The sequence below is a fragment of the Oryzias melastigma genome, linkage group LG15, assembly GCF_002922805.2.
Source record: "Oryzias melastigma strain HK-1 linkage group LG15, ASM292280v2, whole genome shotgun sequence".
Lineage (NCBI taxonomy): Eukaryota > Metazoa > Chordata > Actinopteri > Beloniformes > Adrianichthyidae > Oryzias > Oryzias melastigma.
Window position 1 is genome coordinate 29,857,867 of NC_050526.1, and position 13,552 is coordinate 29,871,418.

General features: G+C 45.1%; 1 long non-coding RNA gene across 1 annotated transcript; it reads right to left on the reverse strand.

Annotated features, from left to right (window-relative positions):
* Positions 1-3,146: 3,146 nt before the first annotated feature.
* Positions 3,147-11,443, reverse strand: LOC112139103. The gene is made up of 3 exons (XR_002917914.2): positions 11,349-11,443; positions 11,077-11,178; positions 3,147-3,751 (listed from the first exon to the last, which is right to left on the reverse strand). It is a non-coding gene; the product is annotated as an uncharacterized LOC112139103 (long non-coding RNA).
* Between the last annotated feature and the right edge of the window lie 2,109 nt (positions 11,444-13,552).

Here is a 13,552-nt window from a genome sequence, read left to right on the forward strand (position 1 = left end):
TTACAAACATCAATAAGGAGCTGCGCGGGGAATCATTATGTGCTGACAGTGATAAATGATGCTGCAGAAAGCTCAAACAATCCGCGCCCAAGGGGCTTTTGAGGGCCGGGCGCCGTCGCCAAGGAGACGGATGACATCCAAAATGGCCCCCACCCATTCCTTTTCTTCTTTTGCGTAAAACAGCTGCGCGACTTTTCAGAGCAAAGACGAAAATAAACCGTTTGAATCTTTCAAACAAATTCATCAAAACGATCAAAATGGGACTTTGAATGTTGGATTTCAGCGTCAGAAAAGTTTGTGTGAAACTTCCGTTCGACTCAGTGACAGGTCGGTTCCGTTCTTATCAGAACACATTTAAACTAAAATGATCAATTTTGTCAACATAAAAATGAGATGAGATTTTTACCAATTAAATCTAAATTGTTGCAGTAAATGTTTGTGAATTTGTTTCCAAAGGAAACATGAATGTTTGGTTTTAAGCTCATTGATTCTGCGGCCTTCAGGCTGAAACATCATCAGGTCTGAACGGATCATTTTTACATTTGGAACATGTTTTTAATGTAAACAATCCACTTCAGGACGCGCGTGAACACGTCCTTCCGGTTTATGTGGATCATTAATAATTTAAATCCGTTTTAATTGATTTTTTTCCACGACTAAAACTGTTTAAAATGCGGGGAAAATTACACACGAACCATCGATGAAAATCACCTAAAATAATCTAATCAGATGAATTCAACGATTTTATTTGACACATTGATTTTGAAAACTTGGCAGTATTTGTGTGTTTTGTTATGTATTTAAGACAATCGTTTTCTGGTCAAATAAATAAAATTTTGTAATTAAATCAAATTAATTGACATCTTAAATTTAGTTAACACTATTTTGTCTAAAAAGTGAAACCTGAAATGTGTCGTTAGGGTTTTTTATTTTATTTTACCGGAACTAGTTTTTCTTTGGACTTTTTATTTTTTTCTCCCGATTTTGTTTTTGTCCCTCGCGGCTCAAAGTCGCGCGCGCTCCTCCAGAGTCCCGCGCGGACAGTTTCCCGGACTCCCTAAAGAGGGCAGTCAAGCACGCGCTTTCTCCGAACAGCCTCGCGGCTCCCTGGAATCCTCCGCCGCGTGGAGGCGAGGTTACTGCGCCTGCGCAGAAGTCTGTTTTCGCTGCTGCAGCTTCTGCGACCCGCGCGCGGGCAGCACGCGCGAGGAAGAGCGGTTCTGTCCAGAAATACATATGTATTGAAGCTCGCGCCTCCGTCGTTGAAGTAGGAGGAGGACAGCAGAACGCACGCGCGTGTGAAAAAACAAACAAGCAAATGAGTGCGAAACAAACACATGCCCTTCAAAATAAAAGCATGTTGTGAACGGAGGTTTGAAACGAAGAAAGCCCAGCGGCCACGTGAGCGCGCATCCGAGACATAAAGCACGTTCTCGAGTTCTTATGACACAAATACATTTGAATATATTTAAATACATGAATATATATATTAAACTTATCTTTAAAATCTCTGAAAACATGCAGGTAAAGCAGCGCGTCAGTCAGTTCAGTTCAGTGTTTATCTTGTTATAAATTCCCGTTTGTTTATGTTTTAACATCATGAAAATCGAAAACATACAACTTTAAATAATACGACTCGTTTTAAGAAGCCATTAAAAAAACAAGTTTTGAGAAAATCAAAGTAGATCCCTCTTAAGTCACGTGACAACAAGAAAGTGAGTGACTCCACCCACCAAGAAATTGAAGTTTATCTTTCAAAATGTTTTAATGTTTGTGTTTGTAGACTCAAAATATCCAATAAACAAACGAAAGTCATCTAAAACTCTGACTTCATATTTACCGTCCAACACGGTTCTGATCTCCATCAGTTCAGATTAAACCCAGAGGTGATGATGATGAGGATGAACTTCCTGTCTGAAGCCTCTGAAGGAAGTACAGCCGTCAGTTCCCATGGTAACCACCAGGTGGACGGTCACATAAACAAGCCTCCATTCACTCTCATTTCAAAACACTTTTTAAAGAAATAAAAATGAAATCATTCAGGAAAAAAACTGCTAAAGGGTTTGAATGTAGAACCGTTTTCTTCTTCAAAGGTTTCTCTCTGAGGTTTTCTGTCTCTGGAGGTTCAAACATTCTTATCACAAAACCTTCTCACTTTAGTCCCAGTTTCTCCTGAATTACACCTTTTTAAAGGGGTTTGTCAAGATTAAACAAATGTAATTTTTACAACAATTTGCAAATGTTCTTGTAACTTTATGTCTCCACCAAACCAGCCTGTAGTTATAGATGTAGCATAAAAGGCTCAGAAGTCAAAGTAAGAAAATGAATAAAAAAATCGTCAATTTAAACTTTAAACTGAAGCTGAAAAACATTTGAGGCTAAAATCAAATACGTTCCACATTATTCGTGCACCCTGGTTGCATTTCTGTCTCAGTCGAGTCAAAAACTCTTCTCCTTGTTTTCATATCCAGCTTCTCAAAAAGGAAAAGAAAAAAAGGGAGGAGTCTGAGATGTTGCCAGGTTTGTTAAACATCAGAATCCCCCATAAAAACAGAGGAAAGTCAGACGTTAGCAGACTTCACGAACTCCTGGAGGGCGGGTCATGATTTGGATCAAATGTTGCAGGTTGTTGTAACAAAGATTTTCTGATGAATTTATTTTAAAATTCTCTTCCACTTTTGTAAACAGACTTAAGTTACGTTCACAACACAACCTTTCAATGAAGAGTCTCTGGAAACGCTCCTGAATGCACATTTCAGGCTTTTCTACGATTGTTTTCAGGTTCAACACCTGCATCCACTGAACCAAGTTCAAAGGTAAACCAGTCAAACTTTGACCAATCAGGGACTCTGATTTGGCAGCGAGGTGTGGATGACGCTCCCTTTAGTTCATGGAAGTGTTTAGAAATTGATCATGAAGGAGAAATAACTCCAGTTTGTGTCCGGATGGAATTCTGAGTCTTTCAAATATCGGAACAGAGCTGGCTCTTCCAACTGTAGGTGACAGACATGCTCTGGTAAACTGTAGAAGAAGAAGCCCCTCCCTGCATGTCCAGTGTGAACCCCGTGCGTCACGGCGCGGTGTGAACGGCGCTTCAGTCAATCCCCGGTTAAAGCGAATCTCCAAAGAAAGCCACTACAAATGAAAAGAGTGCATTTTTTCATTTATTCATGTCTGTCTTTAAAAAATGCATGATGTCTCAGTGGGGGAGGGGCGGGTCTGATGACGGACAGGCGGCCCACGAAGTGTGGAAAGAAACCCGAACCAAAACAAAGAAAAAGTTCACATCTTTAGTTTTTAAAAAAATCTATTAGAAACAACATAATATGCAGAACAATACAACAGCATTTACAGGAGTCCAGCGTCATTGTACAACAGTTTACAGTAAATCCTCTCTGCTTCTGCGTCCGTAAAGAGCGCCCCCTCCCTGCGGGCGATGGTGCTGCGGCGCCAACCCCCCCAACCCGCCAATCAGAGGAGGGAGTCTTCAGGTGCCACATTCACGGCAGGCGACCAGTCCGTCGGCTCTGCTCCAATCACAATCAATGGGGGGGGGGCTTTTGTGGGTTTAGGATTGGGGGGGTAAGTCATGTGCCCACCAGAGGAAGTGGAGTCTTTTCAGAGGGGGGGCTGGGGGGTGTTGAAGACGAGCCAAATCTAACGTTGAGTCTTGGAGGTGGGGGGTTGGATCAGGAAGTGGAGCTCCTCGGTCTCCGGCGCACGTGACCCCCCAGGGTTTGTCCCCACAGCTCTGAGGAAAGAAGATCACACTGGTTAACCATCCGGCTGTCAGGACACGCCTGGACATGCCCCGCCCCCCTACAGGTGTACTCTGGACAGGTGGGTGTTTCATCTCCAACAAAATCAAACCCGCAGGAGGAATCAGACACTTCCAGCAGGTTCTCCAAACTTAATCAGAACAAATCTCAGCCAGCAGGTGGGGTGGGGGTGGGGGGTAATCCCAGATCCACAGGATTTAAGGAGCAAACACACGCGATCGACTTGACGTGATTCCGAGGATGAGTGTGTGGACTTTCCTGGATAATCCGGTCAAGTGAACATCAGAAACTTCCTGAAGAAACTTCTTATCCGCATTTGTTGGGAAAGACGGCAAATGGGAGACGGGAACGCTAAACCGAACGGAGAAGTCCCCCCCCCGTCCCCCAGGTACCGTATTTTACCAAAACTTTGAGCCTAAGTCTGTTCTAACAAACACCGTGAACCTCACAATGCGGAGCGGCTGACTCGAGGGTTCGTCCTGGTTTGTTTACGGATGTCGAAGCGATTTAGAGAGGAACGTGGCGCTCTCTCAATGATTGGTTAGGTCCTATTATGAACGAGCTAACGCAGCTAACATGTAGCGGTGTCGGACTGTGAGGGTTTTACTAACACGGCGGGGAGTTTAGTGCAGCTACATTATTGTTAGTTTTATCTTCATCAGTCTGTGTTTTACGTGTCGCACCATGATGGGAGTTACAGATATTGTAGAAATGCTAACGCGGCTAACATTTTAACACAGCTAGTGTTCATGGTGGCTAACGTGTAGTGGTGTCAGACTGTGTTTTGGGGTTGGGAGTTAGCTAGATTGTCGCTTGCTTTATTGCTGTCAGTCGGTTTTTGACGTGTTGCAAACAGAAGTCACAGGTTCTGTAAAACGTTAACGCAGCTAACGTTTTAATGCGGCTAACGTGTAGCATGCTACAAACACGGTTTAGAGTTGATAAATGAAGGTAATAAAGTGACTGATGGTTTTCCTTGGACTCTTTTTCCTTCCTCACTCACATTTGATGTGTTTATGATCTAAATTCAGAGACAGACCGGCTGATTATCCGGTAGTACGTAAAACACGATACCTGAACCACGATACCTGAAACACGATACCTGAAACACGATACCTGAACCACGATACCTGAAACACGATACCTGAAACACGATACCTGAAACACGATACCTGAATCCAATCTTTCATGGTTTCATTTACTGCAGGAAAAATAGGAATTATCCTCTTGAGTTTTTGGCAGAGCATTCCCACACCATGATGCTTCCACTGCCATGTTTGACTGTGTTTGTGCGTCATCAGAACTCGAGCAGGTTGTGGGATGATCCGGAGGTTTTCTCTTTGCTCAGCACGTCGGTTCTCCTTCGGCTCTTCCTCGGATCCAAAGTCTCTTTCTGACGTTGAATCCGGATCTCTGACTCGACTGTCAGCCCTTCTGTCCGTGTTCTCCTGGTCTCCTCCCGGAGGAGTCCTCGCTGTATTTCTGGACTCTGTTTGGTGGACTGATCCCAGGAAAGGGTTCCAGGTTTCCTCGCTGTGGTTCTTTGGAGTCTCAAAGCTGCTCTAACTACTGACGTCTACGCGGTTGCTAACGAATGAACTCTCCGTGTTTCTGTTTCATTACGTGAACCCGACTTCAAACTCAGTTCTGTGTTTCACCATCAAATTACAGCTGTGAACACAGACGTTGGTTATGAGAAGACTCAGAGATGCTGAGATAAAAACAGACCGTTTCTGGAAGGCGGATTGACCACGGCATCCGTCGCCGTGCGTTCTCAGCACGTCTTCCTCCACGGTAACGAGGCCGTCTTGATGGTGGGAGTGAAGCCGAGTCGAGGATGACGCTAATAAGGTTGTTGCTTAATAAGCCATCGCTGAGCCTCATTTCTGAGTCGAGGGGGGGTCCCGCCGGGGCCAAATCAACAGGGAGACGGACAATGCCGCGTTGCTCCGACGCTCGTTAACAGGAAAGTTCATCCAGCAGGAAATAAGTTAAGAAAGGGTCGGGGGGCCGGGGAAGGAGGGTCGGGGTTAAGGGAAGGCATCTTGACCCCCTCAGACGAAGGCTAACAGGTTTGCGACTAATGACTGCAGCAATGCATTATGGGTAAGAGCGTGTTCAACCGGACTGGCCAGCCGTTTCGGACCAACTCCTGGCGGTTAAACCATGAAACCTCAACACGGCGGCGTTTCCTCGCTCAGCCACAGACTAAAGCCACAGGCTAATTTATCAGAATCGGGGGGTCACCCTGGAGTCACCACAGCGGCCTTCAAAGGCTCCGCCCGCTTCCGCCTGAGTGGTCAGCTTCATCGCTGTTGACAGGTGTATTGTTTCTCAGGGAGATCTGAGCTCCAAATCCTCACTGAGTGGAAAGAATAACGCTAAGCAGGACTAATTATGACCCCGGGCTCCAGGCTGAGCGCCAAAGGTCACAGCAGAACTGTAAGAGCCACTTTCCATGACCTCTCTCAGAGCCAGGGTCAAAGGTCACCCTACAACTCTAAGAACTACGGTTAGCAAGGAAGAGAAGAGGCCAAATGTGGCATCACGGCTGTGAAATCTGTGGCTACTTTGACGTTTCCACTGCGTTACGACTCTGGAGGGTTCAGTCATCGTGACCCCGGCCTTCAGGGTCAGACAGCCGTTCATGACAGTTCGCTATCAAACTTTTCTGTGTCTCTGTACACTTCCTGTTTGCGTAACGGAGTTCATGTCAATCTACGACAGAAGACTTTAGTGCAAACGGTTCCAATGCTCCGCCCACTGAACAATCAGTTTGGCGGTCCAGTCTGATCCCGCCCACCGGCACAATCAATCAATCAATTATCCTTTATTAATCCCAAGGGAAACTGGTGGACAACACATGCAAGACATATTGCCCAGCGGTGGGCAGCAGCCACGCGAATCGCCCAGAAGCCGACGAGGACGGAACGGGAATGATGTCAGAATTCCAGCAGCTTCCATTTGTGTCGCAGTAGAACGACATACTGAAGTAAAAGCAAAAACAAATCAAAAACACAAATGAAGTTAGCATCTGTTGTTAGCACGGCGAGCGGTTCTCTGTGACAGCGGTCAGTAACCCCCCGTGTGGACTGAGGAATTATGTCGTCTGACGTCCCGCTCCAGTAACAGTGACATCAAGGCCCAATCCGAATTCTTCCCTTCTCCCCTCCGTTTGCTGGAGTTTCAGTGTGAGAGTGTCCGGGAAATGTGTTTTTAATATCCGATCCTCTAAACGGAGGGAAACAAAGTCCTCCATTGTGAGGCTAAACCGCTTTTCTTCACGTGCGTGCGCTCTGAAGCACAGACGTTTACATTTACATGTAAGTGTGACTTTTTGTTGTGGCATGATATTTTCAAAGTCTTAAAACCGCTGTTGTTATGTATATTCAAGCGCTGGAAGCTCCACGCTAACGCTAGCAGACCGATGATGATTGATGACGTCTGAAATTTGAGACACTATTTTTTTCACAACTCTTCGTTTGGAGGGATAAATGAAGGGAGGAGGGAAGAATGACTCCATCACTGACAGGGGGATCTGTACCGACTCCACCGCCCAGCTGAGGGTCCGGAAAGCTGGAACCGGTCTTCCCTCAAAACCTTAAAGGATAACGTGCCCCCCTTACCCCCCGTCCTGACCGTCTGATTGGTCATGAAATGCTGGACTGACCTACAAACCGCAGCAGTGACGGCGGTTCGCTCATGGCTGGTGTTGACTCCTGCCACCTCCTCCTCCGCCGCCCCCCCATCTCACTGAGGATTCCTCTGGTGGCCCAATTACGGGATCCAGCCGGCAAATTGAGGCTGTTTAAAGCGCGGTCTGCTGGGAGGGCCGGCAGCTGCTCGGACGCGGACAACCGCCGCATCACACGCCGCTCCCGCCTCCTCCGTGCCGCCAACCTGGCCCGCGCTCTGCCGCCGCCAGATTTTCTGTCTAGTTGGAAACAAGAGTGGCGTGTTTCCACGGCGGCGCACACACACGCTGGATTGTGCGGCGGGTTAATGGTCTCTATTTTTGTAAACTGAATAAGTCAAATCCATTGGTCACAGCTCTGCTGATGGCATATTTAATTTAGATCTAGTCAATTAGGCCCTGCCGGCTACCTCCTCCATTTTGCACAACTTTCTGCCCCCCATCCCCCACCTCGCTGGCAGGAGTAATCCTATTACCATGCACAGACACATGCACATGTACAGCGGTGCAGACCTGCAAACATCAGCCGCCGCGGCGATTTCACGTAGAAATGTGCGAAAACAATCGGCCGCCATTGAGCACGTTTACACTCTGCAGCGCCACAACAGCACGCCAGCGTGCATCCAGATTTATGTGGGAGTCTGTTTGGCCCTGGGGCAAGAGGGGGGAGGGGGTGAGAGGAAGAGGTGGAAAAAACAGAGGAAGGTGTTGTGTGAAAGAGATGGAGAAGAAGAAGAAGAGGAGTCAGACAGACAGGTGATGGGGGTGGGGGGTATTAATGTGTCTTATGCACCAACCTGGCAGATTTATGACACTTAAGGGGACGCTCACTTCTCCTTGCATCAGCAACAACCTGCTTGCACTTTTGCCAATCAGGTCTGTTGCTATGGCAACGTGGTACCTGCCCCCTCCATCCCCTCTCCCAAATGTTCCTGTCCTCTTTCTCATCATCTGTGTCCATCCCACTTTAGTGAAAACAAGCCCAATGTTTCCTCATCCGGACAAAGAGTTGTGACGTAAGAAGAATCTATTTTAACTGACGACCGGAGCCTGAAGGAAGAAAACGGAACCGTTCAGGAAATCCTCGTCATCCTTTAGAACGAGAGTCAAAACATGTTAGAGGAAATATTATCATGACCTGAGGACATCCATGATGTTACTGTTAGTGTTACTACTGTTACTGTTGGTGTTACTACTGTTATTGTTAGTGTTACTACTGTTATTGCTAGTATTACTACTGTTACTGTTGGTGTTACTACTGTTATTGTTAGTGTTACTACTGTTATTGCTAGTATTATTACTGTTACTGTTAGTATTACTACTGTTATTGTTGGTGTTACTACTGTTACTGTTGGTGTTACTACTGTTACTGTTAGTGTTACTACTGTTATTGTTAGTGTTACTACTGTTACTGTTAGTATTACTTCTGTTACTGTTAGTATTACTACTGTTAGTGTTACTGCTGTTACTGTTAGTATTACTACTGTTACTGTTGGTGTTACTACTGTTACTGTTAGTGTTACTACTGTTACTGTTAGCATTACTACTAATACTGTTAGTATTACTACCATTACTGTTAGTGTTACTACTGTTACTGTTAGTATTACTACTGTTACTGTTACTACTGTTACTGTTAGTGTTACTAATGTTACTGTTAGTATTACTACTGCTACTGTTGGTGTTACTACTGTTACTGTTAGTGGTACTACTGTTATTGTTAGTGTTACTACTGTTACTGTTAGTATTACTATTGTTTCTGTTAGTGTTACTACTGTTACTGTTGGTGTTACTACTGTTACTGTTGGTGTTACTACTGTTACTGTTAGTTTTACTACTGTTATTTTTAGTGTTACTACTGTTACTGTTAGTGTTACTACTGTTACTGTTGGTGTTACTACTGTTACTGTTGGTGTTACTACTGTTACTGTTGGTATTACTACTGTTACTGTTAGTGTTACTACTGTTATTGTTAGTGTTACTACTGTTACTGTTAGTGTTACTACTGTTACTGTTGGTGTTACTACTGTTACTGTTGGTATTACTACTTTTACTGTTAGTGTTACAACTATTACTGTTAGTATTACTACTGTTACTGTTAGTGTTACTACTGTTACTGTTAGTATTACTACTGTTACTGTTACTACTGTTACTGTTAGTGTTACTACTGTTACTGTTAGTATTACTACTGTTACTGTTACTACTGTTACTGTTAGTGTTACTACTGTTACTGTTAGTGTTACTACTGTTATTGTTAGTATTACTACTGTTACTGTTAATGTTACTGTTACTACTGTTATTGTTAGTATTACTACTGTTATTGTTAGTATTACTACTGTTACTGTTACTACTGTTACTGTTAGTATTACTACTGTTACTGTTGGTGTTACTACTGTTATTGTTAGTGTTACCACTGTTATTGTTAGTATTACTACTGTTAGTGTTACTGTTACTACTGTTACTGTTGGTGTTACTACTATTACTGTTAGTATTACTACTGTTATTGTTAGTATTACTACTGTAACTGTTGGTATTATTATTATTACTGTTACTTTAGTGTTATTACTGTAACTGTTGGTATTATTATTACTGTTATTGTCAGTATTACTACTGTAACTGTTGGTATTATTATTATTACTGTTACTGTTGGTGTTATTGTTGTTGTTCCTATTACTGTTAGTATTATTATTATTACTATTACTATTTATGTTAATATTACTGTTACTATTACTGTCATCCTCTCAGAAACAAAGCGCTCTGAGTCAATCAAATGTCATCATACTAGAATAGTAAATGTGTTAATATTACTGATGCTTTTACAGCAGTCTGTTATTGTGACCCCAGATAAAAGTTTTTTTTATTATGGGTCACAGTTTAAGCCAAAGGCTATTGTGTTTCTATATATGGATTTGATGGCCACAGCCATCACTAGTTTGAGTGTGGAGTAAGGACACCAGACAACAGCTTCATCCATTCGTCAGAACGTCTATTATCCTTACGAATACTTCATGATACATTTACCACACGCATGACAATGGGATGTTCCATTTTCATGACGCCACTTAAGGTGATTGCACAAGCAACCAAAGAACGTCAAGACACATCCACGCTTCCTTTAAGTTGCAACTGCTTCAGTATATGACCCTCCACGAGCCGGACAACCCAAAAAAACCACAGACCCCTACAGGACAACCGAACAGCTTGCAGCAAAGTGACATTGTTTCTTCTCCTCTGGGAGGAAAACATTTGTTTTCTGTGACAGACTAACAGACCGGAGAGAAAAAGCTGACCACATGTCTCTATGGTGGACTGAGGGGGGCGGACCCAGGAAAACCACTTAAGACCACGATCCAGTCTGAACCTGAAACCCATTCAGACTTAAACAGAAAGAAAGGATTTCCAGACGCTTTGATTAGGAAAAACTTTTGTTCCCCGAAATCCTGTTTTCTAAAACCATCAGACGAGTCACATGTCGTATTGATAACATGTCGTATCACATGTCGTATCACATGTCGTATTGATAACATGTCGTATCACATGTCGTATCGATAACATGTCGTATCACATGTCGTATCGATAACATGTCGTATCACATGTCGTACTCACATTCCCATCTGGGTGGTGATTGGTCGGACTCGAGAGGGAGGGGCTACATGTAGTGCCACTGACCTTCCATGCCCATGTTCATGCCCATTCCACCCATCGGCCCTGGAAGACACAAAGTTGTGATTTATTAGGAATACTTGAAGGGGGGTTCCTCTGTGGGTCCATGTGGTTGGGGGGTAGAAGTTGCACAGACATCCCATAATGCTTGTGAGAAGAAAGTATGGCCTACACCTTCAGGAGGAGCAGGAGGACAGACGCAGAGGAGGCCTTACCAGGTGGTCTGATTCCCATGTGCTGCTGGCCGTCCATGACGAAGCCCCCCATCGGCTGACCATCTGGGTTGTAGGGCGCTCCTTGACTTACTGGAGAAAACAGGGAGGGTGGGGACGGAGGGATTGAAGGAGGGGGCGGGATGATCAATTAGTGATTTAATTAAGGCTCAGCGGCCGGAGTCAGATCATCTGTTGGATGCTGCACGCAACAGCGCCCGACGCTCCGCTCGGTGCCGCCACCGCCGCTAATGCAGGAGGGGTCAGACTGATGCTGGAAAGCTTCCGGGACGTCCGGATGTAATACGGTTTACGGAGAGGGAGAATGAACCTCATCAGCAGAACCGTTCTCTTCTTCAAAGCAAAATGTGTCTGTAAAATGTTTTACTTACTTTGAAAGACAAAAACAAACCTGAAACTACAGCAGAAATGAGTCACAAATTTCAAAATAAAAGCAGAAATGATTTACTCCCAGATGCTTTTAGATCTGGAGTTCCACAGGGATCTACATGTGAGCCTCTGACTTTGATCTGACTGTTTTCCTAAGAATAAGAGCAATGAAGAGAACTGATTTGGAGGATAAAAACTGTTTCGATTGTGCCAAACAAAATCTTTAAAACAGTTACGAAATATTCAAGGAGTTCTAAAAAAACAAAACAAAAACGGATTCTGTCCGCCATCAGCCCAACTCCATGCTCCATTCCAGTGCTGTCAAAAACCTGGGACACTTGGGTTTTCCCATCATCAGTAGAGAGTAATCTGATTACTTTCTCAACAAGTGGAAGGACATGTTTTAATGCAGGTTGTAAATCTTGTTGATTCTGAGAGAATTCTTCCAGAAATGATCCGACTGCCGAGAAAACGGAACAACGTGGCGTTTCTCTGCAGAGCATGAGCTGCTGCTGGAACGTCCCAGCTTTTTACAAGCCATTAAACACACCACGGATTAGTTAGTAAAAACATGGAGGTAAAATACCGTCAGGTTTCTAAACTGAGATGGATGCCGACACGCTTGTGCACAGCAGTGACGTCACAGGTTCGAACCCTGAACAAAGCGGACCGCCGCCGCTCTCACGGGCTGAAACAGAGCTTTATCTCACAGACGCAGCCCCAAACTGAGCAGCAGTGAAACCTGACCGCGCCCCCCTCGCCGTGCCCCCCCGCCCATTGTTCTCTCCCATACAAAACCACTTACCTCCCGTTTAGGCGGCTCGGGGGCCGGTCAAGCAAAAGCAGGACCTCAGCCCGCCTCAGTGCCTTTGAACTTTACTGCGCCCCCTAATGCCAGCCTGACCTCTGACCCCTATTACAGGTAATAAAGTTTACGACAGTCCAAACCAAGCCATGCACCAGGAGGGGGGTGGAGGTGGTGTGGGACGGGGTCAGCCAGAAGGAAAATGCACTCATGATTTAGTCCGATTCAGCCACTCCAACTGGATTCATGTTAATGTGGCCACGTTTTGAGGGGCGGCATTCCTTTATTTACCGGTGGGGGGGCCTCCGGGTGCATGGAGTGAGGACGGCTTTTGCCTGCGCGACTTGAAAACAGTAACAATAGGAGACTTGCCTGCTCGGTTGGACTGGTCGATCATGGGCTGGACTATCCTCCTCCTGGCGTTAATGAACCTGGGGGGGGCAGAAACAGTCAGTCGGTCAGAGGGGCTGAGCAATCAGAACGAGCCCGCCCCCCTTCAGCCACATTCAAACCACTGACTGTGTAAGAGAAGTGGGCGGAGTCAGCGTCATCCCTAGAAAACGACAAACTTCCAGCTCCAACGAAACCACATAGTCACCTCTGACGCTATTTCTTTGAATACGAACACCGCCATGTTGGAACCAGAATGCACCAGTGAGCAGAGATTGGTCCGAGTCGGTTTCTACGGCAACCGCTATCGCCATTCAGGAGGGAGCTGGAAGGCCACACCCCACCCATGAAAGTGGATTCTGGAGAATCAGACATCTCAAATGTTTGACGGGAGAACGCCCACTTCTACGGAGGCATCTGATTGGTCCGTTTAGAGCAACAGAAACATCATAAAAATATCATAAAAAGATCAGATTATCAGTCGGATGTTCATAAGGTTTCAGAGTCCGAATGTTAACAGAACGACTGAGAACAGCTGATTGTTTCTGCACGGAACTCTATGGGAGCCAGCAGGTACTTCCTGTTTGGAACGCTGGGGGGCGGGGCTTGTTCAAAGATACAG